The sequence below is a fragment of the Balaenoptera ricei genome, chromosome 15, assembly GCF_028023285.1.
Source record: "Balaenoptera ricei isolate mBalRic1 chromosome 15, mBalRic1.hap2, whole genome shotgun sequence".
Taxonomy (NCBI): domain Eukaryota; kingdom Metazoa; phylum Chordata; class Mammalia; order Artiodactyla; family Balaenopteridae; genus Balaenoptera; species Balaenoptera ricei.
This window is the reverse complement of record NC_082653.1, coordinates 59,311,745-59,336,458: the sequence shown is the minus strand read 5'-3', so window position 1 is coordinate 59,336,458 and position 24,714 is coordinate 59,311,745. Positions and strand designations below refer to the sequence as shown.

General features: G+C 50.3%; 1 protein-coding gene across 1 annotated transcript in view; it reads left to right on the top strand.

Annotated features, from left to right (window-relative positions):
* The first annotated feature begins 336 nt into the window (after positions 1-336).
* The window catches only part of EMP2 (epithelial membrane protein 2), a 39,253-nt gene continuing 14,875 nt past the window's right edge, over positions 337-24,714 (top strand). The window contains exon 1 of the mRNA XM_059897620.1: positions 337-455. The gene's annotated coding sequence lies outside the window, so the exon portion shown is untranslated. The remainder of the gene's footprint in view (positions 456-24,714) is intronic.

Sequence of the window (24,714 nt, the reverse complement as noted above, 5' to 3'; positions counted from 1 at the left end):
CTTATCGGAAGGGAAGAGAAGAACGGGGGAGAAGAAGGGCAGGAGAGGAGGGGGAGCTGGAAACCCGTAAGGGCGAGCGCAGTGCGGAGAGCCTTCCAGCTGCGAGGAAGCTCGGATTTCTCCCTCTTTCCCCCGAACTGCGCTACCAGCTCTGCCCTAAACTTGGCCAAAGTAGCGCAGGGAGGCGGGCTGGGGCTGGGGGCGCTCCCCAGGCTCCGGCCTTTCTCCCCAGTGTCCCCCACCCGCTTCCCGCGGCCCCTCCCACTCTGCTCTCCGGGCTCCTGACATCACGACCCGGGAGGCGGGGTCGGGGAAGGAGGGGGGACGTGGGGAGGCGGCTCGGCGCCACGGAGAGGGAGGAGGGAGGGCGCGCAGTCCCAGTCCAGAGCTTCAAAACAGTCCGGCGGCCTCGCCTCGCGCCCCAGCCCGACTGTCTGTCCAGCCGCCAGCGTCCGGTGAGTCGGGGTCTCGCCCGGGAGGCGCGCGCAGGTAGCGGGGGGCTCCGGGCTGCGGGCGACGGGGCAGCGGGGTCGCCAGCCCCTGCACGTACCGGACCCAGAGAGGTCCCTGCAATTGGTGGGGGACAGGGAGGGGCCGAGGCCCCTCCCTGCCGAAAATCCACTGTTCCTCTGCCAGATTGCGAGGGCGCGGACTTCCCGCCTGCGCCGACCTCGCTCGGGACCCCGAATTCCACCTCCCCACCCCCGGACTGCTTCCTTCGCCTTTTGCGTCGAGGCGGGCGGGAAAAGTTTGGGGAGGAGTCAGGGCGACTCCCCTCGCCCCCGCTAGCTCCACTCCCAGGGTTCTCGGAGTCCCGGGTAGCCCCCCTCTCGTCGTGTGAAGGCCTCCGGCGCCTCGGCGCACGGTCCCCCGCCTCACGGAGCGCGCGGGACCCGCTGCGCCCTGGCTGGGTCATTGGGGCCCCTCTCGGCCCCGGCCGCGGCTCCGTTGCGCCCCCCAGCGGCAGGGAGCAACTGCCTTAGGTTGGACGAGTGGAGGAGCTGGAGGCACTGCTTGCATGACGCCTGTCCCCGCTCCACTCCGGTTGGGCTTGGGGGGCTACGAGGGCCCCACGCATGGGTCCGGAGAAGGGGGAGCCTAGAGCTCGTATACAGGAGGACTCTACACTCTCCCCAAATCCAGCGTCCTAAATATACCCCGGGGAGGCCCTAATTTGGGACTGACATGGGAAGCTCGTAAATGGGGGTTAGTTGGGGGCACCTGTGCCTGAGGGAGACCACAGAGAGCAAAGCCCTCCCTCCAGACCACAGGACCCACCTCTTGCTTTGGAACAAGAATGACAGCCCCGTTTCAGGTTTGGGAAAAGGGGCAGTGCCCCATCCCGAGCTGCAAAGATGTGTATGTGGGGTGAGGTGGGGCGATCTTTTAACTGAGTTGTGTCTGAAATGCAGAGGCCAGTCTAAAAAGTGCCAGGCAGAGTGAGGTGTAAGGTAACGGGCTTGGAGAGGGTCTTAAGAAGCCGGTAGCCCCGATATTGTATGATTTCACTGACAGGAAGCACTTCGAATAGGCAAATTCAGAGGGACAGAAAGTGGAGCAGAGGTACCCGGGGCTGGCAGAGAGGGATGGGGAGTTATTGCTAATGGGTACAGGGCTGGGGAGGATGGAAACATTTTGGGTATAGGGAGTGGTGATGGTTCCACGACACTGTAAGTGTATTTAATGCCACTGGATTCTACACTTAAAAGTGGTTAAAATGATCAGTATCCTGTGATGTATATTTTACCACAATTAAACAGAGAGTCTGCAGCCTCCTCTGTGCTTCAGTGTGATTCAGTTAGAAATTCCAGAATCCGCTCACGGTTGCTGGCCACCTCTCCCCAGAATTTGGCCTCAGTAAGGAAGTGGACGGCGGATGAGGAAGGGACACGAGCCGGGTTTCCCCAGGAGCCTGGAAGGGACAAGGAAGGGAAGAGAAGCTGATGGAGCCTCTGACAGAGCTGCCGCAGCTGCTGGAGGTGCCACAGGGGTCTGTGGCCGCTGATTGTAAATACAGGGCACAACCATCCAGCCCTCCCCGCCACTCCCCTGCACACAAAGGTAATGTCTAAGGCCCTTTGTTTCTGGAATGGAAGTGAGTGTTTCACCTAGATTTCCTTTCTCTGCCCTGCGCATGATATCTGCAGGACAGGAGCTGAAACCACAAGCGTGTGCGCACAGACTCTCCATTTTCCAGCAACAGGTGATTCACGGGGAGGCTCAACTGGCCAATTTCTCTTCCCAGGCCCGTGCTGACTCTCCGTCAGCCTCTGATGGAGCGCGCTGCCCCGTGCCCTCCAGGGCTCCTGGAAGCCTCCCCCTGCGCCGGCCCATCCCCACTCCTGGGCTGCAGGTGGGGAGAGCCAGGTCAGAGACCTTAGGTCAGTTTCTCAAGGTCCCTGAGCGAGTTAAGTGCCAAGAGCCAGGCTCTGAACCTCCATCCGCTTCCCTGCAAGCCCTCCCCTTTTTTCCACCCGGAGATGCCCTGGTGGGTTTTGGAGAGTCAGGGGGAGACCCTCCTGGGGAAATCAGGGCCCACCCACGGGGGCCTTGGCAGATACCAAGGCCACAGCAGAGGGAGGGGCGTGGGGAACCTGTTTTCCCACTGAGGGTTTTAGGATCAGCTGCCTCCAGCCCCGCCGGGAATGGGGGAGGGGAGGCCGGGCGTGGGCCGCATAGCCTGTAGCCACCTCTGTCCCTCCAGTGGGGAAACTGAGATTCACCTGAAATCTGGGGACAGGTGTTCGTGTTGGAAGCCGCAGAGGTGTCCCACGGTGGGGGGTGGTGAGGGCAGGGCCAGCGGGTGGGGCTGACACTGCACTGCCCCACCCAGAGGGGAGGGGCCGAGCCCTCTTCTGGCTTCCCGGCCCCAGTTTAGGGCACAGCTCTTGAGGGGCTGAGGGGTCTGTGGCCGCTGATTGTAAATACAGGGCACAACCATGCAGCCCTCCCCGCCACTCCCCTGCACACACAAGTAATGTCTAAGGCCCTTTGTTACTGGAATGGAAGTGAGTGTTTCACCTAGATTTCCTTTCTCTGCCCTGTGCATAATATCTGCAGGGCAGGAGCTGAAACCACGAGCGTGTGCGCACGGACTCTCCATTTTCCAGCAACAGGTGAATCACGGGGAGGCTCAACAGGCTAATTTCTCATCCCAGGCCCGTGCTGACTCTCCTGCCCTCTGCGGCCTTCCTGGTTGACGGGGGCACAGCTGAGGCCGCCTCTTTGTCATAGTAAACTCTGCCAGACATGACCAGGAAGGGAAGTCTGTCGAGACAAAAATACATGAATGCCTTCCCAGGCCAGATGGGGTGGCGGTAGATTGCTGGCTGCTTGGCGGGATTTGTCTGGAAGGCAGGAGTGCAGCCACTGTCCTGGGGAGGTGCAGATAGCTGTGTGTGTGTGTGTGTCGCAACATGCGGCCGCTGCCCAGCTCTGTGGACAAGTGAGGCCTCTGACATGGGCTTCGGGGGCTAAGGCGGGATGGGGGTGGGCTCTCCAGCCACGGGGTGGTGGCAGCCATCCCCCAAAGGTGGGGTGCAGTCCCAGGCATTGGGACTGCGGAGCAGAGTCCTTCCAGAAGAGGCAGTTAAAGGTCGGCGACAGGACTCCAGTGCAGGAGGATGGGCTCCGGGGACGTCTTACTGGGCGTAGGCGATTGGCAGCAGCAGCTGGAACAGCGAGCGAGGGCAGCTGGCACCTTAGACAGAACTGGGGCCCGACCCTTGGATGTTGGCTTCATCTCGTCCAGGGAAGGATGGGGGTAGGGGTAGGGGCGGTGGGAAGAGGAGGCTCCCTTTCTCACCCCAGGAGCGATGGAGTCTGGCTCCCTGCAGGAGTGACCCAAAAGTGCAGTTTTGGCAGGACTGACCCATGGGGCGAGTTGTCAGATGTATCTGGCTCTTGTTAGGGACAGGCTGAGGGGGGAGTCTAAAAATATCCGAGGCAGAGCTGCTACCCGGGGAGAGTGCCGGCCTGGTAACCCAACACCCACGGCAGCACTAGCTCTGCTCTGCTCCGGTCACTGGGACTCTTCCAGGCAGCGAAGCCTTGGGCAGAGGGTGGGAGGGGTGAGAGCGCTCTGCATTCAGGGAAGCCGTGGACTAAGACTTTCAGGGACCTAAGGGCCTTAGAAAGTCCCAGTTTGCCAGCTAAGGATGCTCAGAGAGGTGGAGTGACTCACCCGAGGTCGCTCAGCAAGTTGGCGGCAGTACCTGGACGAGATCTGGGTCTGGGGACTCACTGCTGAGGAGCTCGATGGCTGGGAGTGGTCAGTGGGTTTCCAGGCCAGGTCCCCAGGGTCAGGGACCCTTATGGCATGTGTCATCCATCTGGGATGCTGATCGGAGAGAAGTGGGCTAGGAGCCATGCTCAGGCAGTGGGTCACTTCCCACTGGCATTGGGTCGCTCCCGGCCACAGCTGTCGGGCTCTGGGGATGTCGTCCATCCTGGGGGTGGGGGTGAGTAGGAAGACGGAGGCTGGAGGAGGACCGTCTTCCCGTCTGAAGACACTTGGTTTGTTCACATGGTATCTCAAGGGTTTAACAAGGAGCTGTTGACCTGAATAGTTGAATTTCTAGGGCTCTCACTTTCCTGGGGAGGCTGGGTTTCTGTTGATCCAAAAGGGAACTGAGGGTGAAGAGATTGCCCAGCTTCCTGCCCTCCTCGGACAGGTTGGATGACATCAGCTTCTAGAAGCTTCCTAGCACTCCTGGGTCTAGAGCTGAGGGAGCGGTCGCCGGTGTGATATTTGGCGTCAAGATTGTTCTGAGAAATTTGGATGTGAAACATCTATCACCCTGCAGGATGCAGAGAGGGACAAGTTAAGTCCCTCAGTGAAAACTGCTTGTAGCCTAAGACCAAGTAAGTTTGCCTGATAGAGAACTCTCTTTGAAGATTTCTCTTTCTGGTGCTTCTGATCACAAACTTCTCTGGAGGGCTCTCTTTCCTTAAAATGAAATTAGTTTAAAAATTTTGCAGTGAATAAATATGACCCAAAGTCTCATTCATCTTATTCTAATGAACGTTTCCCAAAGCGTGTTATCACTGGCGGTAACCAAGATCGTTTTTAAAAGTTCACAGCTGAACATGAAACGAAAAAGAGTAATTATGTCTTTTTCTCAGTTGGTAGTTGGGAAAAAAACACAAACAGCACACAGACTCATAGTTTCAGTACTGTGCAGGGTGAAACTTGAGTTGATATTTTAAACTTTAAAGCATTTTTTTAAATAATGGAAGGATACAATTAATAAGCACAGGTGATCCTTGGATTTGGCACAAATCTTAATGCAGGAGTGACTGCCTTTTGGGAGATCGCATAACTGGGGCTGAGATGTTCATCCTTTTGACATGACTAAACCTGAAATAACTGTAAGCTCCCCACCCAAGCTCGTCTTCTGCAAAGAGGCCCCGATGTTCAGCTTCAGACCAAACCCGCCACTCAGTTTCCAAGGGAGTCCTCCCCATCTTTGATGAGGGTCATCGTGCCGCCTGGATGACCTTGGCCGGTTGTTGCAGGGATTGGAGGAGTCGGTATGTTGATGTATTATACATGGAAGTGACTTGAGATGTTTGTGGTTTGCTTGAACCAAAGGAAAGCCGAGGGAGGGGCTGGCTTGCCCACTTTCATCTTGATGGCTGTTGTTAAGTGACTCTGGGCAGTGAGCTGTGTAGGCAAAGGGGGATTTCCCTCTCTTCAAAGCAGGTTACAGTCTAGCGAAGAGGATGGTGGGTCCAAGGGTGTACGCACCAGGACCGGGGTCACGAGATGGGGTTTCAGGGAAGCCCATGTCGTGGTGTTCAAGAGTTTCCTTAAGGCTGGAGGACTGGAGATGGACTTGGAAGAGTCCCTAGAATTTCCCTGGGCACTGATGGTTCCGGGTTTGCAGAAGGGAGGGAAAGAAAAGGAAAGAGGTTGCAGGCAGGAGCCCTGCTTGAGAAGCCTTGAGCGTCCAGTTAGCCTGCAGTGCAAGGTGCTGGAAGGGAGGGCAGGGCTGGGGGGTAGAGCTGGGAGGGCGAAGGTGAAGGGGGCTTCCCTCCACATCCCAATGAACCTGGCTAGGGAGGCAGGCATGATGATGTTCCCACAGCAATGTTGGGATGAAAAAGAGAGAGAAAAAGGAAAAAAGTGGAAATAACCTGGAAGCAACTAAATATCCATCAGTCATGTTACAGAAGTTTAAAAGAACAAGGTTCAAGGTGGGTGGGAGGGGCAAAATAGGTGAAGGAGATTAAGAGGTACAAGCCTCCAGTTATTAAATAAGCCATGGGATGTAATATATTGAACTACTAGACTTACGGAGATTATTTCAAAATGTGTGCAAATGTCAAATCACTATGTAGCACACCTGAAACTAACATATCGTATGTCAACTATATTTTCAATAAAAATTTTTTTAAAAATTTGGATCGCAGAGAAAAAAGTCTCGAGGTTCATCTCTGTGTACCAATGTAGAAAAATCTATAAGACACTATTGAGCTAAAAAAAAAAAAAAGAGCAAGTAGCAAAACAATATATGGAAAAATAGGCTATTTATAAATGTCGCTGCATTCTTATGGCCTCATACCTATTACATGTATGCAAGAAAAGTGTCTGGAAGGATACATCCGAATCGATCAGTGTGGCTGGCGTGGGGAGAAGGGAGAGGCAGGAATGGGCCACGGGACTCCGGTCTTGTTTGTAACAGAGAGAATATATTCATGGGTTACGTGTGTACATGAAGTTCAATAATGATGAAATAGTCTTCCCTGAATTCAGTAAGCAGTGCGAGCTTTGTAGGTTTTGGGGTGGGGAACTTTAGGAGATGGGGGGGCATGGTAGACTGGGTGGCAGCAGTGCAGTAATTCAGGGGCAAGGTAACCGGGACGTGTGCCATCCAGCCCCCATGGAACATGCCCCTTGAAACATCCCTCTGTGGCCCCCTCACAGGCGTGATGGGTTTCCCGTCTGGGTGCTGTTAACAGACAAGTGGTGGTTTGGGGAGGGAGCAACGTGGTACATTTAAGGTGTGCTAATAGGGCCATTATGAGATCCCTGGAAAGGTATCGAGGAGACCGTCGGGAATGGGAGTCTGGGCCTTTGAAGAGAATTCAGAGAGACACATAAAGACCTGGGTCGGGAACTGTGCTTTAGGTTGGTGTTTGAGAATAGGAGAAAATGACTTTCATTTTGCCAGTCTTAGTAGCAATAATTTACCATTGCTATCAGTATAGCATTTATAGGGTGCAGAGTAGCTTGGGCCATGTGCATTACATCCTCTATCTCATTTAAGATGAACAACAACCCTATGAGGTAAGGACTATCCCTGCCCTATAGATGAAGAAATGGAGTCTTAAAAATTTGGGGTTAGGATTGAACCCAAGTCTCATGGACCCCACAGACCCTGCTCTATTGGATGGATATAGCCCATCAACATCCCTCTTTTTCAATACAGATATATGCGTCCTCTTGAAACAATCCTGCCCCTTTGGGCCAACAAAGTGCCTTTGCTGCAGATGTGCCGGTGGGTGTCTTGGACACCAGTGTTCTTCCTCCAAGTCAGCTTTGTCAGTCCTAAGGGTGCTGGACCACATGAGGGTCCTGTGCCCTTAACAGCCTGATCACAGAGAACAGAACCCACGCCCACCCCTCCCCTGGGCAAAACCATCTTGATTCCTGTATTTCACATGTGTGTGGAATGGAGAAGGGTGTTCTGGGAACCCTGCTTTGGACAGGAACCCTCTGTCTAATCGGTAATCACTTCCATTACTTCTGATGGTCTTTGTTTGAGGGACCAGATCTGTTGAGTTCCCTGGGGTAACACCAGCATCCAGCACAGAGCTAAGTGTGCCGTAGGTGCTCAATAAATCTGTTGCATGAATAGCTGAGAGAGGGTGTCCTCCCGGCCTCCTGCTTTTTAGCCCACCCCAGGGACGGGTGGCAGGGGTGGAGTGGGGGACGAGAGGGGCTCAGGGCTCGGGCAGCGGCTCCCTCCCCCTCCTGCAGTTGGTCTTGCCTGGAGGGCATCAGGCCCAAGTGGCATGGTCAGCGTCCCTTTATGTCAGCGTGACACCGGGTCACATTCTTCTAGGCCGGAACCCAAAAGAGACTTAATCATCCTCCCGCCCAGAGTGTGGTCTGCACGCCCACAGGCATTTGGAGATGATTTCTGTAGCATACAGGCAAGGTTACAAACTGTAATACGCTCATTTTTTTTTAAAGTGTATTAGTAAAATGTCAGTCGCTTGGCAAGTGATACTGATTTTCCATTTATGGTATAATACACATTGAAAAATTAATCAAGTGAGACTCGTGGTTTTTTTTTTTTGGCTGCATTGGGTCTCCGTTGCTGCGCGTGGGCTTTCTCTAGTTGCGGCCAGCGGGGGCTACTCTTCGTTGCGGTGCGCGGGCTTCTCATTGCGGTGGCTTCTCTTGTTGCGAAGCACAGGCTCTAGGCGCTCGGGCTTCAGTAGTTGCGGCACATGGGCTCAGTTGCTCCACGCATGGGATCTTCCCAGACCAGGGATCGAACCCGTGTCCCCCGCATTGGCAGGCAGATTCTTAACCACTGTGCCACCAGGAAAGTCTGAGACTCGTGTTTTAAAGACAGTGTGGGTCATGAATAGTACAGGTGGGACACAGGGCAGAATGATGGTGGTGGTGTTGACACCATTGGTGACCCATCCAGGTCCCCTTTACTGGGTGATGTGCCCACCCCCAGCTGCGGTGAGTATTGGCTGCTAAGGACTCGCAGCTTCCCCTTCTCCCCAGGAATTTCGAGAAGTCTGGAGATGCCTGGCAAGTTATGCTCCCCATTCCCTGGGCTCATGGCCCCAGGTGTGTCCCGGAGCCTGGCCTGAGCCCCTCTCAACCTCACCTGTGTTGTCCCAGGTGCTTTTTGTACAGTTTCCAGGCAGGGGAAGAGGAGCCTTGGAATTTTCATGCTCCTGCACTCAGAGGCGAGCCGGAGGCCGTGACAATCCCAAGGGATAGGAGGATGCTGAGCCGTCATCACCAGTGAGGGCCCCGCACCGGACACTCTCCCGGTCGTCACCTCCTCGCTGCTCTGGGCCTTCCGGGTGAGGCCTGAGTCGAGAGGAGAGCGCCTGACAGGGCACCATCCCTCGAGCCACCGCGTGCCAGGCACTGTCCTGGGCACTGGGAACACAGCAGGGACAAAACAGACATAAGCCCCTGCCTGCAGTCTAGAGGGACGAGACAGAACAAAAGAAGGGACTAGAGATCAAGAAGAAAACAGCAGATGATGTGCAGTGATTTAAGGAAAATAAAACGGGGTCACTTATCTTGGATGGTCTCGGAAGGCTTCTCTGAGGACAGGTCTTTGGAGTTGAGGCTGAATAAAGGGAAGGAGCCATTCACCCCCGGATCTAAGAACTTTCTAGACAGGGAACGGCTCGTGCAAACATCCTGGTGCCCTGGGTGCGGGGTGGGGGGGAAGCAAGCTCAGTCTTCTTCCCCCCCCCCCCCCCGCCTTGGGGAAGGACGGGCACAGCTTGGGGTCCTGACTCATCCCGCTGGTTCTTTGGGGCGCTCTGTGAGGGTCAGGACTGAGTGAGTGGTCCATGTCCTCATGTCCTCGAGTAGCACCTACTGTATGCTCGGGACAGATGGCTGGGAAATGGGGTCACATGTTCCCCACCTCTTGGGGTGTCCTGGAAAGTGAGGGGCTGGCTCAGTTCCAGCCCTAGGGGGTGGGTGGTCAGTTGTAGGTGTGGGATGGTCAACTTTGGGCGCCATGGTGGGTGGGGCGGGACTTCTCGCTCAGACCAACTCAAGGCCTGGGGTCCTGACCCATGGTTTCTACCCTCCCTCCCACCTCAGGGGCCACGGAGGGCTCTTAGGTGTCCTTGTGTCAGACCCAGGGGGTTGGGGGTGTTGAGATACCAGCCTCCAGTGAACTCAGAGCTCTCTCACTGTGTTTTTTAAAATCTCTTTCTTAATGAGTTTTTAAAAGTGTACAGTTCAGTGTATATTAGTATATCCACAGATATGTGCAACCATCACCACGGTCAATTTTGGAACATTTCACCACGGCCAAAAGAACCCCCCCATACCCTTTAGAGATCACCCTCCTATTTTCCCATCCCCCTCAGCCCTAATTAACCACAAATCTGCTTTCTGTCTCTATTGATTTGCCTATTCTGGACATTTTGTATAAATGGAATCGTACTCTGGGTGATCTTTTGGGTCTGGTTTCTTCGACTTCGCATAATGTCTTCAAGGTTCATCCATGTTGTGGAGTCTATCAGTACTTCATTTCTTTTTATGGCCTAATAATACTCTGTTGTGTGGATATAACCCGTTTGGTTTATCCATTCATGAGTTGATGGACATTTTGGTGGTTTCCACCCCTTGGCTATTGTGAATAACGCTGCTGTAAACATTCCTGTACGTTTCTGTTGCTCATGTGTTTTCATTTCCTTTTTAAAAAATTTTTATTGAAATATAGTTGATTTACAATGTTGTGTTAGTTTCAGGTGTATAGCAAAGTGATTCAGTTATTGTATATATATATATGTGTGTGTGTATATATATATATATATATATATATATAATTTTTTAGATTCTTTTCCATTATAGGTTATTACAAGATAGTGAGTATAGTTCTCTGTGCGAGTGTTTTCATTTCTCTTGGGTATTTACCCAGGAGTGGAATTGCTGGCTCCTATGATAACTCTATGTTTAATCGTTTGAGGACCGGCCAGACTGTTTCGCAAAGTGGGTGCACCGTTTTACACTCCCAGCAGCAGTGGATGAGGGCTCCAGTTTCTCTGCTTCCCCAGGTTTGAATTCAGTGTCCAGTCCTGTCCTAGTTTCTGGCTCCTAAGAAACTTCCACTGGTGAAATTCCTATAGATCTGGAGCAGGTTGCTGGGGGCCAGGGCCCCTGGGGCTAAGCGAGGCTTCTAGGTCTGGGACAGGCTGGGCCCACCTGAGTAGGCTGGGGGATGGTGGGAAGGACTGAAGGGCACATGGGGACCACCTGAGAGAGAATTGGAATCCGTGGAAGGCAGAGCCCTCCATAAGGCTGTTTTCTGCACAATGCTAGAGTGATTTTAGGTGCTGCTGGATATGACATTAAATGACATTAAATCACTCAATGACAAAGTGGTTCCCTTTTCAATGGTCTTTCAGCTCTTGTGATTCCATCAAGGGGAAGATACCTCTTCGACTCTAGTTTTCCTTTTTCTTTTTTTTTTTTTAAAGCTATATTTTTTATTATAAGTCACAATGTCACAGGCAGTATGCACTCTTTGTGTCTGGCGTCTTTCACTCAGCATAAGGTTTGATGAATCATCCATGGTGTTGTACATGTAGTATGTTGTTCCTTTTGTTCCTTTTTCATTGCTGAGTAGTATTCCATTTTATGGCTGTCACACTCTGTTGTTTTTTTTCCTTTTTCTTGTGGGGGCGGGGGCATGCCACATGGCTTGTGGGATCTTAGTTCCCTGACCAGGGATCGAACCCAGGTCCATGGCAGTGAAAACACTGAGTCCTAACCACTGGCCGCCAGGGATTCCATCAAGGAGAAGACATCTCTTCGACTCTAGTTTTCCTCCTTTAACCAGACAGAGCAGGTCTTCACTCAGCCCTTTGGTGGACAACAGCATTGAACCAGAACTTGTGAACTTTTTTGCGGGGGGTGGCTCTTAATTTTCACGATCAGTCTCTGTGGCAGGTCATGCTGATTCTCCATTCCCAGGAGCAAAATATTTCTTCCTGAAATACATGTATTTCTGTTAGAGAGTGGGTTTATTTAAGGACAAATATGAAGTAAAATCTCACGGTGGTACTCAGGAAGGAGGTAAGCCAGTGACTGAAGTTTGGAAAACCTTCTTCCAATGTTTAGGGCCCAATTATCAGGTGCCGTGTCAGGAAGCGGTGAGGTCTCCATTCCTGGGACCCATACAAATGGAAACTGGTTGCTATAAAAATAATCCAGGCAGAGGCTGGGGCAGGGGTGGTTCTGCATGATCACACAGCGCCTTTCAGCTAAGACTGCATGAGTCTGCAGTTCTCATTGTGTGGGGTCTGTTTCCCAGCTCCACGGCTGGACTGTGTCATAGCTGCAGACGCACGTCATCAGAGGTTCCCCAGTCGGAAGGGCAAGAGGTTTGGGGGCCTGCCGTTCTTTCCAGCAGGGCAACCTCACAGTCCCCCGGGTCATGCTGGTGGGGAAATGTTAGAGTGTCACTTCAAGTTCATGGGGATGGTTCCCCAGCTGGCTCAGCATCTGCCTGATCTTGGGTGTTTAATAGAGGGCATCCCTTCCTGTTATTGCCCCCAAACCCCTAGTTAAAGGACATGACCTGCCAGCTCTCAGCTTAGTGAGTCTGTATGGGCTGGGTACCCCAATGGAGAGATGCTGTGTTAGGCGGGGTTCTCCCAGAAATAGAACCAATAGGATGTGTGTGTGTGTGTGTGTGTGTGTGTGTGTGTGTGTGTGTGTGTGTTTATAGAGAGAGAGAGGGGTTTATTTTAAGGAATTGGCTCACGCAGTTATGAAGGCTAGCAAGTCCAAAATCAGCAGGCTAGGCTGGTAGGCTGGGGACCCAGGGAAGAGCTGATGGTGCAATTCAAGTCCGAAGGCTGCTCACGGGTGAGGGGGATGTCAGTGTTTTGTTCTATTTGGACCTTCACCTGATCAGATGAGGCCCACCCACATTATGGAGGGCAATCTGCTTTACTCAGAGCCCACTGATTTAAATCTTCATCTCATCCACAAAGACACCCTCACAGAAACTCTGTGGCCCAGCCAAGCTGACACAGAAAATTAACGATCACAGATACTTCAGGTGGACTAGATACACAGCATTAAGTAAGATAGAATCCCTTTTAAATCATCCTCTTTTAAATTCCCTCCCAACCCTCCAAGGAGAAAATCTCAGTTTTGTGCTAATATGTCTTTAATAAAACTTCCCAAACACACGTGACATCCTGCTTCAGCAAAGGGAAAGGAAGCTGGCCTTGGACTCAGAGTCTTGAGCAGCAACAGTTTCTAGCTGGAATTGAATAACATTGTTCTGTTTTCCTTGTATTTCTTTCTTCCCAGCACCCTCTATTTATGGCAGGCGACTGCTAACTTTCCATTTCGGTTGTGATATAAGGTTTCTTTTTATAAAAATGTAAGTTTAAAAAGTGAGTAGGCTACTAGTAACATAGGTGGTACATGGATATACCTGAGATTCTGCAGGTGGTGCAGGAATGGCTGATTGGGGGAACACTGACACAAGCACAGTGAGGGTGGTGCCTGAAATATCCCCTAACTGTCCACATGCCTTGAGCTGCCGGTTGTCTGTTTGCCCTTCTTCCCCTCTGGAGACAGCTGGGTGATTTATTTCCACTTGATGACTGCCACCTGAAAGTGGCAGTGGACAAGGAGAGAACTCTGTGGGGAGGGGAAAGGTCTGGGGGTGGCAGTTCTAAGAAACTCCTTGACCGTGATGCTGGTCATGATCGGTGCATGTACAAAGCACTTGCTTTGTGCCAGATGCTGTTCTAAGCACTTTCACTCTGTTATCTCCCAATGGTCCTAGGAGGTGGGCATACCATTGTCATCCCCATTGTATAGATGAGGAAACTGAGGCACTGAGTTGTTAGGCTGCTAGACTGCGGTCCAGTCTGGCTCTGTCTGTGCTCTTCTGTGTTTTGCACGTATTACTTCCTGCTGGTCTTCTCGCCTTTGTCCCCTTCATGGGTTAACTTACCTGGAGGTGGAGGCCTGGCTTCCTGGTCCTGGGGCTCCTTGGGTCTGGCTGAGTTGTAGGCAGTGATTCCCAGTCCCTAACTTGCTGACAAAATTCACCCACAGAAATGACAGTTTAGGAAAGATGAAAAGGCTGCTAAAGTGAGTGCCACTGATCTCCTGAAGGTTACTTGAAAGTCACTAATACGAGATGCTCTGTGAAGGGAAGAACATTCCTAACCTAATGGCTGTGAGGATGGCAAACACCCTGAGTCTGACACCTGCCTCACCTCAGCCACCTAATCTGAATGACATGTTGAGTGCCTGCAGGTCCCAGCCTTCTCTGGGCCTGGGGTTTAGTGGGTTTAGTGGGTGGCATAATTATCGGGAGCTCCTTGGATGACAGCAGCCATCAGGGAGCTCTTTAATTGAGGGGGTCAGACAGCAGTCATTGGCAGAATGGCGGTTTTTAGGTCTTCCGCCAAAGCCGTGCAAACTAGCAGACATTCACCAAGTGTTTGCTGAGTAACCTTGGGCACTGGGGATGAGTAAGACATGGTTTCTGTCTTTGAGGAACTCTGAATCTAACAATGCAGAGTTTCCCCTGTATCAGTTAGCTCTTGCTGTATAACAAACCATCCTGAAATGCACAGGCACATTTCGTTTTATTGCCCTTCTCTTGATTGCACTTTGCAGATACTGCGTTTTTTACAAATTAAAGGTTTGTGGCTACTCTGCGTTGAGCAAGCCTACTGGCACCATTTTTCTGACAGCATTTGCTCACTTTATGTCTGTCACATTTTGGTAATTCTCACAATATTTCAAACTTTTTCATTATTATTATATTTGTTATGTGATCTGTGGTCTTTGATGTTACTACTACAATTTGCTGAAGGCTCAGATGACGGTTAGCAATTTTTATAGTAAAGTATTTTAAAATTAAGGTATGTACATTGTTTTTTTAGACATAATGCTATTGCACACTTCATAGACTACAGTGTAGTGTAAACATAACTTTTATATGCACTGGGAAACCAAAACAGTCACATGACTCACTTTATTGTGATATTCGCTTTATTGCAGTGGTCTGGAACTGAGCCTGCAGTATCTCCGAGGCTGTAATGGCTTAAAAGAGAAAACATTTAGTTCATGATTCTGTAGGTGGGCAATATGGGCTGGGCTCAGCTGGTCTCTCTCACGTCTCTGTGGCCAGCAGGTGGGTTAGCTGGGGGCTGGCTGGTCTTAGGTGGCCCTTGCTGGAGAAAAGCTCATCTATGCTCCATGTAATCTCCTACCATCCAGCAGGCCAGGCTGGGCTCATTTGCGTGGTAGCCGAGCAGACAGGAAGTGTGTGAGGCTTCCTGAGACCTGGGCTCAGAATTGGCACTTTTGCTGCCTTCTATTGATAAAAAGAAATCACAAGGGCAGCCAGGTTCAGTGGGTGGGGAAATAGATTCCACTTCTTAATAAGAGGATTCGATTTGCTGATAACACTTTGTTAAAACCTTTTGCATGTATGAATATAAGAACTACTGGTCTGTATTTTTCCTGTCTTTGGAATGCCGTGCCTGGTTTGGGGATCAGGGTGATCATAGGATGATCATAGGATCATAGGATGGGTTGGGAGCCATTCCCTCCTCTTCGATTTTCTGGAAGAGTGTGTGTAGAGTTGGTATTATTCTTCCTTAAATGTTTGGCAGAATTCACCAGTGAGGCCATCTGGGCCTGGAGTTCTCTCTTTGGGAAGGGACTCCAGAGCCTTGATAAATATTTCTTTCTTCTTGTATTGCCAAACTGGAAGGAAAAGTCTGGCTCCATTTCTTGACTCCTTTTTAATTTATTTTTCAATATTTTTAAAAAATGAAGTATAGTTGATTTACAATGTTCGTTAACATTTCTTGACTTCTTAGCGCTTTAGCCCCTTGAAATCTGGCTCTTTTCCTCCCTCCCTCCCTCCCTCCCTCCCTTCTTTCCTTCCTTCCTTCTTTGCTTCATTCATTCAGCACATTTGTTGAGCACCATCTATAAACTAGACACTGTTGTTAGTGCTGAGAATACCGACCTGCAGAACCTGCCAGATGCCTGACACTGTGGCCGGGGGGGAAAGTTAACCCCCAAATGACAACTACAACATAACATCGGGCCATGAGAGGTGCTAAGAGGAGAAAAATAAAGAAGGGCTTTAGTTTACTTCACTAAAATTGTTATTACCAAGTTTGCCAGTGAGCTAATGTTCCATCCTGATTCCTTTTTCCTACTCTGTCTCTCTCTCTCTCGGCTTTGGGGTCCCACCATCCGCTCTTGGTTTTCCCCCGACCCCTCCTCTCTCCCAGCCCTTTCTCCTTGGTGCTGTTTCATAGTTACTAGCGGCTGTATCTCCCATCCACACACCCACGACACAGGGATTTCTGTGCCCAGCTCCTGTCTCCTCCTGGGTGACAGTGCCGCCCATATTTCCAGTTGCCCGGGAGCATCTCCGCCGTTGGTAACCAGACATTTCTAACACCGGTGAACTGTTTCCCTCACCCTTCAAATGTGCTCCTCCTGCTCTAAGCCAAGCGCGTGAGTGGAACCAGCGGCCGCTCTGAGCCCCCAGAATCCTTTGCCCGACGCCCCACCCGTCCCAGGGTCCTGCTGATTCTCCTTCTGAAGAGTCTCCCTCCCTCCCTTCTGCTCACCTCCCAGTTTTTACCTTCATCTGGACCCTCTCCTTTTCTCACCAGGGCTTCTCTGACAGCTTCCCCCAATTCGTCTCCTTCTAATCCGTCCTCCTGATTGTGGGATGTTTTCCTTCTAGAGGCAGATCTTATTCCTTTCCTGCTTCAAAACCTTCCCCCTCTCCCCACTGCCCCCAGGATAACACTCAAACTTCCAAGCCCCATCGAGCTTCTCACCCGGCGTAGAGTTCTGGCTCAGCCCCGGGCCCTGCCCAGCTCACCCCCTGCTCACACTGGTAATGCTTCTGTACCTCGGAGCATCCCGTTCCCTTTGCCTGCAACACCCTGTCCCCACGGCTCTGCCTGGCAAACCGCCCATCGTTTGAGACCCAGCCCAGATGTCGCTTCCTCCGTGAAGCCTCTGATGCTGCCCCGACCCCAGCACGGGGCTAGTCACACTTTCCTTTACGTTCTCATAGCACGCATGTCATCACGTCATGTTTATTTATTTATACGCCCTTGTTCTTTATGTACCTGGCAGCTCCCACGGGACGTGGAGCCTGCCTTACTCACCCGCGTGTCACCGGGGACCAGTAAGTGGTGGGTGCTCAATGAACGCTTGTTGCCTGACATGTAACGATGGCCAGCATCCAAAGCCACACGTGGCCCCAGGACTTTGGACCCATCTCCTGATCAGGCTGGAGGATGACAGGATCCCAAAAGGGAAGAGAAATTCAGATTTAAGGTGGGCAACATGGTGGCTTCTCGGATGGCAGATTGTCTAACTTCAAATCCCAGCTCCAGCCTTTACTAGCTGTGTGATCTTAGAGAAGTTGCTTAACCTCTCTGAGCCTTATTTTCTTTACCTATAAAATGAGGCTAATTATAGCACCTATGGCACAGTGTTTTTGTGAGGAATGCATAAGTTAATACATGTGCCTGGCACATACTAGGCAATAAATGTTGGCTATCATTATTGCTGATATAGTAGTTATTATTATTACAGTGGATTGAAAGACTCAGGCAGAATCGTCCTCAGTGGCTTCTGCCCTGGAGCACTGCCAAATCCCAGTGTTCATTTCCGGACAGAGGCAAGCGTTGGCTCTGTGCCTAGAAGCCCCAGACCCAGTGAGCACAAAGCTGGGCCACCCAGGGCGAAGGGCTTCCATCATCCCCAGGGCATCTTGGACGCCTGGCCGTTCGGGCTGGTTGGTGTCCAGATACCAGGGCAGGAAGGAGGCTGAGCTGACCTCTGCCTTCCTGAAAACAGGCCAAAGCCACTGTCCCTTCTGAGTGCCGTGGGTGGTATGTGGTGGAGGGGCGGCGTCTCAGCCAGCCTGGGGCAGAACCGCCAGCTCCAGAGTGGGCCTTGGAGTCCCTCTGGCCGTGGGGCCCGGGAGACTGCTTACCAGCTGGCCTTCCCCGGGGCCCAGCGCCCAGAGCCTCCCTGGCCTTCTGAGCGGGGCCCGTGGGTAGAGCCCTTCTGGGCTGGGGAAACCTCAGACACCAAACATCTCAGGTCTGTTTTGAAAGGTTCTAGACCTCAGGATTGTCCTTTCGCTTATAATTCCGGGAAGAGGCTCCGACTCAGCTGAGAATGGGCCGTGGTTTAAGTTGTAGGGAGAACTCCCGAGGGTGGGGTTAGAATCAGGTGGTCGAGTGGTCATCCTAACAGCCGCGGGTAGCTGCTGGCTCACTCTCTCGCTCCCCTGCACGTAATGGAACGTGGCCAAAGCAGCTTCCTTTTCGCAACAGCAGGCGGGGGCCGGGGCTCCCTGTGGTGGGGATTTGTGTTTTTCTGAAGGGAAGGAGAGGAGGGGACACTCACATCACCCGTGGGAAGGTCCCTTGGCCTTCTCTTCACCTGGAAGACCCTGCTGGTGAAGTCCCACCATCAACGACAGATCAAAAGTTGCTTCTGGGGGAGGGAGGGCCGGTGAGTCACCAGCAGGACTTTCTCCACACCCAGTGCTAGATGTGCAGCACACACACGCACACACACACGCGCGCACACACATTTCAAGCAAACATTGGACCAAGGTGTAGTAGGACAGCACTGCTACTTAGGAGGCAGCGAGGAGATGCCAGTTCTTGGCATATCCTATTTGTCATCGGAGGTCTGGATGGACATTTCTGGGAGTACCATCCCTTATCCCAAACCATCAGCCTTTTTTTTTTTAACCATCAGCCTTTAGAACTTGAAGTTCACTGAACCACGAACACTGCATTCTGTGTGCAGAATTTCCATAGCCCCACTGACACCTCCCAGTGCCTCGCCCCCTCCTCCCCCCCTCCCTACTCGCTCCAGGTCTGAGCCCCAGGGGATTCTTGCTCCTGCGCAAGGAAACCCATTTGTTGCTCCTTCTATTCCAGCTACTGATTCTTCTGCCTTAAAAAGAAATCTTAAGTTCTAATATTCTGTGTTCTCTATTATTTTATGTGATTATTGTTATGGGTATTTTATAGAATAGGGAGTATTGAGGCCTTCAGTCTTTATCATGATTCCTACAATGCACTTAAATCAAGGTGGCGAGATCCACCTGAGTTTCTGGGTGGAAAGGGGGCTCATTGTGATAAATTTAGAAAACAGAACTGAGTCCATTCTACTGTGTCTGAATAAATCCTTTTAGTGATCAGGGAAAAACTCTATCCAAAGTCCAAACCAATCTCAGAGTAAATAAAGACAACACATGCTTCAGCTGGGCCGGTGAGCTAATAGGATTAAAAATGCAAGAAATTCTATTTTTGGTACAAATGATGACTAAAGCATAGATTTTAATGAAGTCCTCTCTTAATTAGCCCAGTCATATCTCAACTTTAGCTAATGGCCAGGGCAGAGAGACGCTGCCTTCCCAAATCCCCCCTGCCTGGTGCAAAGCTTGAGGGAAATGCAGCCAAAGGTGAAGCATACAAAGATGACTTGATGCTGCCTGTGCCCTCTCGCCTGATTTTCATTAGGCTCTAAGCACGGGAGCAGGAAGGCGGGTGGTATAAAAATGTCCTGGATTTGGAGTTGGAAAACCAGAGGTTAGAGTCCCAACTCTGTGAACTTTGGCGAATCGTGTGATGCCTTTGTGAGCCTCAGTTTTTCATCTGTAAAATGGGAATAACGATACCTTGCCCTGCCAGCTTCACAGGGTTGACGTGAAGATCCAACACAAGATACGCTGTGTAAACTGCAACTCGACCTTTAATCATGAGGAGTCTCATTTCATGTGGGATAACCCCCTCTGAGCACACCCCCTCCCCAGGGATCTGCTTTGTCTCCTACATGTCTTGAGGTTGTGCTGGCATCCTGTGCCCCGGTCACAGTTAGGAGCAGATCTGCTGGTCTTGCCTGAAGAATATTTGTCTTGCTTGTCCTGTGACAGCAGCAGTTGCTGAGGCTGCGCCTGGCAGAGAGCAGGGGAGGACAGAGTTGGAAGAGAGGGACTGGCTTGAGACAGTACACTGCAAAGGAGGAGTCTAATTACAGGCTGGCAACTGAAACTGTGCATTGCTTTGCATCTGGGGTTCTGCAATAGAAGTCTTGGAGTGATAAGAAGTTTGGAAAGAACTGAAGAAATGGGGAAAATAGACAGAGCCACAGAGAAAGCAGGGAAAAGACAGTTAGTAATGCTAGGGAAGAGAAGAGTTTTTAAGAAAAAAGTGCAATCATAGCACACTATTTGGCCCTGCAGTGTGCAACATTTGCATGGTCATAGCGTAAATGAGAATTATCGATATGTGATAAGACTATATTGGGATGGTGGGAGTAGGGAGATGACGGTGATGATGGTGAAAGAAACTCTTCCTTAGGCAGGAAGTCAGTAATGTTTATAACAGATGAATCAGGGAAGAGAAATGTATGAATATTGTTTGGACATATGGCACTATGGGGAAAATAAACAGCTGAAAGTGTTAAGAGAGATTGCTTCCAGGGATCGGGACTGGGGTAGGGCAGAGGCTGTGGTTTTCATCATATGCCTTTGATTCTATTACCTTTTTTCTTAATCATCACATGTATTATGTAGATCAAAACATATTTTTAAAAGAGAAGTTCTGCAAATCATAAGACTTTGATTTCTCGACAGGAACTTAAAGCTCATCTAGTACAGTCTCCCACCTTCAGACAGGTAAACACCCCAACCCAGGTGGCCTCTCAGAATGTCCTGCTCAGCCCCTGAAGAAATCACCAAAGGAAAAACAACGTGATTTGGACTGCTCGGTGAAAGTTGTGCTTGAAAGTGACAGAGGCTTTTGGGAAATGGTTGTTGACTATTGAAAGGTTGCTGTGCACCCTGTGAGGGGTCTCCCACTGAGGTCAAAAGGGCAACTGGAGTGGGGGCCAGGAGACCCCCTAGTCCTTCTCTTGCTCCCGCTTTGCTGTGGGATCTGAGCGTGTCATGGCCGTTTCTGGCCTCAGTTCCTGCCTCTGGACAATCAGGGCTTTGAGTTTTCCCAGAGCCTTTATAGTTCTACATTCCTAGAACTAGAAATGACAGCAAATAGCTTTCTGTGCACCCAGCACAGCAGAGAAAGAGGGGGAATGGATAATAATCAAGTGAACAAATAAGATGCTTTCTGACAGTGAAAATCTTCCAAAGAAAATAAGCCAGGGGGATGGGATAGATACTGATGGGATACACAGTACCGGAGGGGCGCGGCTACTGGGTGATCAGGGCCGCTTCTCTGAGGAGGGGATGCTCGAGTCGAGACCCGGACAGCGCGCGAGAGAGCCGGCTGAGGGTGCTCCGGAAGCTCTGCTCCAAGGAGCTGAGGCCGGACCTGGCTGGCAGAGCGCTGAAGCCCACAGGGACAAGGGGAGGCCAGAGGGATCAGCGTTCAGTATGACATTTTTGGAAGGGAAAATAAATTTCTGTGAATGGCAAAGACGAATGTGATGCCACCCTGGGTTTGTTGGGCTGGCCTTCATGCAACATCTATAGCCCAGGGAACTGTCTGTTCTTCAGTGTCTCCAGAGAGGGAGAGTCCCAGAGTCCCAGTGCAGGAGAAAACATGGGAAGGAGAGAGCACCGCTGGGAAGAGCCTCGGGGACGGCAGAGGCTAGTCTGTATAGGCCAGGATTATACTTCTGGGGGAACTAAGGGATGTTATTAACTCAAAAAACATGACATCAAGGCTTGTCTACCTACCCAGTCCGTACATAACAGTTGGTCCAGTACTTTATACCCTTTGAAAACCCTCTGCAGATCAAGGCTGGCACAGCACTAACAGTGTCCAGTATGCTTTGCAGTAAATTAAGTTTGAATTGAAGTGAAAAATTAAAAGTAAAGTAAATTAAATGTACTTATCCTTTGACCCAGCACCTCTACTTCTTGGAATCTGCCCCTCAGAAATACTAACACAGGGCTTCCCTGGTGGCGCAGTGGTTGAGAGTTTGCCTGCCAATGCAGGGGACATGGGTTCGAGCCCTGGTCTGGGAAGATCCCACATGCCGCGGAGCAACTAGGCCCGTGAGCCACAACTACTGAGCCTGCGCGTCTGGAGCCTGTGCTCCGCAACAAGAGAGGCTGCGATAGTGAGAGGCCCGCGCACCGCGATGAAGAGTGGCCCCCGCTCGCCGCAACTAGAGAAAGCCCTCGCACAGAAACGAAGACCCAACACAGCCATAAATTAAAAAAAAAAGAAAAAGAAATACTAACACAAGCGTGCAAAGAAATAAGTGCAAGGATGCTCACTGCAGTGCAGTTTGGAGTAGCAAAAAGTCTGGAAACGCCCTAAATGGCCATCAGTGGGGACCTAGTGGAGTAGATGGTGGCATAGCCGCCCAACCGAACACCAGGCGACCATTGCGAGAATGAGGTGGATCCATATGCTGGAGAAGAATGATCTCTAGGGATATTATCAAGTGAGAAAAGCTGGGCTGGAGGATGGGCTCTTAGCTCCACACCCCTGCCCCCCATGAGCCCCTGGACCCCTAAGCCAAGGGAAATTGGGGCTCTGGGGGACAGACACACCCACTCGCTGTCTAGGGAGGAGGTGTGGGGAAGGACAAAGAAAAAGCGCTGCAAGGTGGCCTCTCAATGGTTGAGCTCCACCAATCCAGAAAGTGGACACTGATGCACCCTCCAATCAGGATCAAAGGAGTGAGTGAGGGGCGGGACCTGAGGCCAGGAGTGTTCCCCTGGGGCAGCTCCCCCAACATGGAAACCTGAAGAGTGTGGAGTAAGTGTTCCCACCTAACAAATATTTCTGGAAGAATGCACAGGAAACTGGGAAGAGTGGGTCACTAAAGGAAAGGAACTTGAAGAGTGAGTCAGGGATAGTGATGAAGGGGAACTTCTTTCGGTATAGAGATGCAAGGGTAGAGGATCATTTTTAGTCTCTTAAAAGTTCATGGGGTCTTCTCTATTTGTGAACGATTGACTCCAAAGCCTCTGGTGAGGTTACCAAGCAATGCCTTAGGTCTGAAAGTTCTGCCACTGATTTACCTCATTTTGTTTTTCACTGGGGATCTGAATTCCAGACACCAACATGGGAGAGTACTAAGTAGGTGACATGTCTGTTTTCCCTAATTTTCCTGGACTCCTAATGGTTCAAACCAAGCCATAGCCACCCTTGTATGCCTCCAGACTTTTCTCTTACACTGGGCTCAAGACCTTACTTGACCTCTTGTAAAAACTTACTCTTTTCTCTGCAGGAGTTTATTTCTAATGCCTGGAATTCCAACTGAAATCACTCCCAGGTGTGAAAGCAGTGTTGCCCAGACACTAGGCACTTGAGAACCACCTTCAGGATTCTTGCTGACCTTGAAGACCACCTGCCCTTTTATTTACATAATATTTTTCTTAAATGACTTTTAAAACCTCAATAAAGTTGTTTTAAAAGGCGACTTTCTATCACTACTATAAATGGTATTACTTCTTATAAAAAGAAAGAACCTCAAAAAGAAATATAATAAAATCTAAACAACGTTGTTAAATTCTGGCTATGCACTGTGGCCCATCCAGAGTTCTGCTTTTTCTTTTTGTTTGAAAGAAAATTGCTAAGTGTTAGAGACAGTCGAGCACCCCAGGGTCTTTTTCCTTGATGGACTTGGAAGGATTAGGATGGGGACTTTCTTACTACGTGGTTCACTGTTCAGTGGTTCACTGTTCAGTGGTTCACTTATTTAATGCCATATCAATGCACCATCCAAAATCATGCCTTATAACATTTGAATTCCACACTTTAGGAAAGAGTTAGTTAAAGCCTTTCTTTCCTTTTCTAGAAAGTTTTAGTTATGTGTCCTTACGTATTTGTGTCATCTGAGCTGGACAATATGTAAAGCTATTATCACCCTGTAGTTATTGGCACTGCCTATGATGCTGGCACTTTGGCATTCCAGCTGATATTAAAGTAACGTGGCATTCAGTGTGGTAATGCACCTTTTTTTGTGAGGGTCAGAAACGCATCGATTTGGAGGCAGCATGGCATGGAAGCTAAGAATGATGCAGGCCTAAACAAAGGGGAATTTGTCCTTTTTAAAAGAATTGGAAGAATCTCTGAGCTGATTCACTGGGTTCTTCCAAATGGTGCACAGAATTGCGGCTGGGACCGCCCAGGCTGAGCTCTGAAGCCACATGGCTTCTGGCTCGTGGTTAATGAGTCCTGGGTCTCAAAGAGGGGCCCCTGTGTGAGCTCACGAGCCTTGTTCAGTCTCACGAGGGAATAATGCATCCCACGAGTGAGAGTGAGCCTGGTCAGAGAAAGGGTGGAGGGTTTGGAGGGGTTTGTGCAGTGCAGCTCTCTAAGTGGGAGAGTTGGTATCAGAAAAAGGCTATTTTATTCTTTTTTTAAAAAATTTATTGAAGTATAGTTGGTTTACAATGCTGTGTGAAATTCTGCTGTACAGCAAAGTGATTCAGTTATACATACATATATATATTCTTTTTCATATTCTTTTCCACTATGGTTTATCACAGGATATTGAATATAGTTCCCTGTGCTATACAGCAGGACCTTGTTGTTTATCCATTCTGTACATTATAGTTTGCACCTGCTAATCCCAAACTCCCAATCTGTCCCTCCCCCACCAACCCCCTTGGCAACCACAAGTCTGTTCTCTATGTCTGTGAGTCTGTTTCTGTTTCATAGATATGTTCATTTGTGTCGTATTTTGGATTCCACATATAAGTGGTATCGTATGGTATTTGTCCAAAAAGTCTATTTTTAAATGATTCTATTTCAGAAATATCAGTGGATGCTCAAACTATTGGGGTGACATTTTGATGAGAGATTAGATCTTTACGTCATCTCAAAATATCTCCCTACATGTGCTGAACCTTGAAAACACTACTAAATAAAAGAAGGCAGACACAAAAGGACAAATCTTGTGTCATTCCGTTTCTATGAAATATCCAGAATACGCAAATCCATAGAAGGAAAGCA